Raw genomic sequence first — 4550 nt, forward strand, 5'->3', positions numbered from 1 at the left:
TCATCGCTGTATTCGAAACATCGGGGATTGCACTAATAGGGCTTGTGCAGTCAGTCTTGCATCCATATAGACCTGCACTAGATCTCTGAACTTCGGATGGGGTGGCCTTCTAGATCTAATTAAACATGTCAATAACTAGCCTTTGGATCGTGGAAGAGGCGCCCAACGGCAGGAAATTAGTAGAGTAACAATACTTATTTTCCCATGTTAGAATAGTAAATAACCAGGGTTCGCATTCTCATTTGTTCAAATTGTAATCAAGTAGGCTTCAGATCCTGTTTGCCTCCAGTAATAAAAGATTCAGCTTCCTGACATCATGTCAGTTTCTGCCTTGGCCCTCACTCTGATCAAGGAGGAATCAATACTTATTTCTTATGTTGTCTTAGATGACACCACTTCTTCAATTATCATAGCTAGCAACTACGAGGTCACGAAGCTATCCAGAACTCTGTCTACCCCAGCACAGCAAGGCCTGTGAGGATGTCCAAGGACTAGTACTCTGCTAAAATTCAGCATCCTAATCAGCTTCATCTTTCATTTGAAAACTTGACAAATCACCCTGTTTGATAAGAAATGCACCGGACCTCGTACCCTGTTTGATAAGAAACTCACCGGACCTCGACGTAAGCTCAGTTCTTTGCAGTTTTTCTAGTTAAGCAATGAAAAATTATATTGTCCGTAATATGTGCCTTATAATTTGATCTCTTTCATCTCCCTGTAGCATTCCCTGTTTGCTATGTCTCGGTATATGAGGCATTTGCTCTCATGCTTCTACAAGCTTCGCCATCTCATGTCCTTAAAAAATTAGATTATGTCCAGAAGACAGTGGCACTGCAAATTTCTCAAATCAGGGCTCTGTATTTGGCGGGCATCTATCTCTGGATCAGACAAATAAATCTTTTGACATTACCAGTTCGATGACTGTCAACTGTGGGTATGTTACATGCATCTGCTCTTTCAGAATTCCAGATTAATTCTCTAGCTTCTCCACAATATTGATCTTTGAACTCCGGAATGTTAATACTTCTTGAAATTGTTTGCACTGTCTTATCAGATTTGTCAGAGGAACGAAACCTGGACAAGGTACCGGATTCAACATCAACAATGATGATCCCCTCACTAGCCTCCAGATGCCAACTTCATTATCTTTGTGCAGTGAACTAGAATTCTTGACATAAGCAATTGTTTCTTCGTCTAAAACATATAAAAACATGCATTTGCCTTTGACAATTCAGTGACATTCCTTGGATGTTGAATCATATCATAATTCCCTGGGCAAGGGAATCAAACTGTGAGCAGATAATTGAATGAAAAAAAGTTACGACTATTTGTAAACAGTTCTAGTACCGAAAATGGTGGAAGCTACGATGAGCCCACGGCATTTCTCCATTTCTAGCCGTCTGAAAGCTCCCTTATGAAGATCCCAGGCGTACGGGAAAGGTGCCCTTTTTAGGAACCGTAACCTTTGTAATGTACTTTCCACTTGAACATGCAGTCACAGAATCAACACTTCATGTGCAATTCAAAATAATATTGAATATTGAAATAAAATATTAACTCCATAAACAAAGAAAATGTGTACGGTGATATGGTCAGCATGTGTGGCAAACTTGTTGAGGGGATACCGTACAAAGCAAGTTGGGGTATCCATCTTTGGGTGTTTCGTATTCTAACCAGTTTATCAGAAATTCAGAATCTAATCAAATGTTGCTTTTCCTTCGCTTGTCTCTTTACACCTTACCTTGTTTCATTTATGGGACCATGCTATAGCCTATAGTTCAGTAGTTGAAACCACTTAGCAGTGTGCAGGAGGTTGTAAGTTTGTCTGTTCATGGTGGATTTCTCGGAGTTCTGTCCAAATGTTTAACTGAAATTAGTTCTAGGAGGTTTTAATTCCAACTGCTTCAGTAGTTCAACTGAAGGAACATAGCAACGAATGCTCTCCAACATGGTTATTTGTATATGTACATTGTTATGACTTATGGGCACGATGAATGACCAAATACTTTAGTGGTGCAGATTCCTAAGCTTCTGCTCCATAGGCTATTTCCAAATGTGAGATTTTCAGTTTGGATAGACGCAAAACTTTAGCTTGTTTTTTTTTTTTGTGAGGAAAAAAATTCCATTAAACTATGACAGAATTATACTCCTTTTGGACAATATCAATAAGAATAGGGGGTGGGGGGGGGGGGGAGCTTCGAAGCCAGAATTGTGTGATTTTATCCTCCCTACCCAGCTTCGCCATGACATGCCCAGCTGCATTTTGCTCTCTGGCTATTTTCCTAATCTCATTCTCTCTCTCTCTCCGAGAGCATCCTTAATGGATTTAATTAGATGGACTAGCGATGAACGGTTCATCTCAGTTTGCTTGTTGTGGATCCGTATCTACTGCTTGAGAGGTTTGCTTGATGGAAAGAGCTTTGGTTTATTTTTGTGTTATTTCTTGGTGAGAGTATTCTTAAGGAAAAAAATCTGGCAAATACTTAGTGTTGTGTCAAATTTGGGCCTGCCGTATTTGAATCGGTAGGTTAGATAATGACCGGATATATCACCATTACAGTATCAAAACCGAATAATCCGATTATTATTTTGTGAAAATATGTCTTACCTGTCATGTTGAACCTGAATGTTTATTCTTCCAATCAGGTTTTTGTTGAGAAAGAATGCTTCTTTTGCGATATCTCGGCAGTACAGACGTTTTGATGTGTTTGAAGAAGCAGAAGCTAATAAAGCTGCTGGAAAGTATGACAATGCATCAATTGATGAACAAATAGATTTTTACAGAAATGAGAGCCTAACACATCTATATCCAAGCTTCCTATCACGAGTGGTCAGTGTACTCTCATCGGAGTGTACATCATGATTCATGAGCAGTTCCGTTTCATTCTCAAAGCATTATGTTTTTTCCTTCTGCGTTGTGTGCAGATGTCCCTGAAGGCTGTGTGATCATCAGAGAACACGTCCCCATCTCGAATCTGTTCACATATCTTCGGTTCAATGAAATTGACCGTTTCACTGCCAGGTATGGGATTAGTTTCAGCTCTGCCCGGGACAAAATATGGGCTAAAGTTCGATGGATACCTCAGATGTTCCTGGATTGTGAAAGACACAACTTTGTTGTCCAGGTACTTGCATCTTCTCCAGTATATTGTTTGCCACCCAAAGTACCCCTTTGCATGCACATTAGACAACTACTGGTAGTTACCGCACGTCTCAACTGCCTATATTTTGGGCGTCCTACAGGCAGGCACTGCACATGCTCACTTGTTAAGCTTACAAGTATCAGGCCCAGCATATGCTCAAAGCTCAATTGCTAAGCTTACAATATCTCTTTCCCGTTGACTTTCACCAGGGCATACCACAGGGAGCTGCTAGAGCAAATGATTGCGTCCCACAGAAATGCGCCTCCTGTCGAACCATCATGAAAACTTAAGCCAGGGAGCAGAAAAGCTCCCCGGTCGAAGAAGCCTCTTGTCAGGTGGAAAAGGAGAAGAAATCTGGGTGAAGACGGGTGCCGAAGCCTGTGACCTAGGCGGTGGATGTTGTGTGATGGAAGCCCATGAGGGCTCCCGGCACTCGATGGGTATGGCATCTGATGCCACTCGGGGGAGAGGCTTGTAATTCTTTTTGCGCCCATGAAATTTGTTCATAGTTAATTCTTCATTGTTATTGTAAATAACATCGGAAAAGCAGTATCATTCAAATGAGTTGGGAAAATGTGCCGTCCTTTTTTTGCTTCTGATGAAAAACCATTCCAAATTGTGATAATAACTTTGTAATCTCTTATGTAGAGTAGTGGTTTAAAAAATAAAAATTTACAGCAAGCGCCCACCGTGGGGCGAGGCTGATGCCACTTGAGGGAGAGGCTTGTAGTTTTTTTTTTTGCGCCCAAGAAACTTGCTCATAGTTAATCCTTCATTGTTACTGTAAATAACAGCGGAAACGTATTATCATCCAAATGAGTTGGGAAAATGTGCTGGCTGTGGAGTAGTGGTGTAAAAAATAAAAATTACAGCAAGTACCCACCGTGGAGCAAGGTTAAGAGTCTTGCGCTCTACCAACGGGCTTGGTGCCACTTGTCTGAAGTAGATAATTTTGGAATGAGTCTAGTTACCATTCTTGTGTCATGTGCAAAATGGCATCAATGGCCCAAAATACTATACTCAAGCACGAAAATCACCATCCCTGTGCCAACAGCTTCACATTTTCGTGGCATTACGAAATGACATAGAACACGGCGCAGGAATCACCCAAAATGCTATACTTGATAGTAGATAATTCATTACTGTGTGTAATAGTAGGTTATCCCGTGCTTGGCGATGGTAGCACGGGATTTCTACAACCGGTGCGGTTGGCGGTCTGACAAGCAGATCACTTGAAGATCTTGTGGTGGCTTATTTTTATTTTTATTTTTAGATGTTAGTTCTATTAAACGAAATAGTCTAGCCATGTAATACTGGGATTAGAATACGTATTGTAATAGTTCTCGTTGAGTGATCAATGAATTGTAATCCTGGATCCATGAATTGTAATGGTTCTGTAACTGAGGA

General features: G+C 40.8%; 1 pseudogene; it reads left to right on the forward strand.

The window, feature by feature from the left end:
- The first annotated feature begins 229 nt into the window (after nt 1–229).
- On the forward strand, nt 230–3532 carry LOC124648047 (annotated as a pseudogene).
- The last annotated feature ends 1018 nt before the right edge of the window (nt 3533–4550 follow it).

This window comes from Lolium rigidum, chromosome 4 (genome assembly GCF_022539505.1).
Source record: "Lolium rigidum isolate FL_2022 chromosome 4, APGP_CSIRO_Lrig_0.1, whole genome shotgun sequence".
Taxonomy (NCBI): domain Eukaryota; kingdom Viridiplantae; phylum Streptophyta; class Magnoliopsida; order Poales; family Poaceae; genus Lolium; species Lolium rigidum.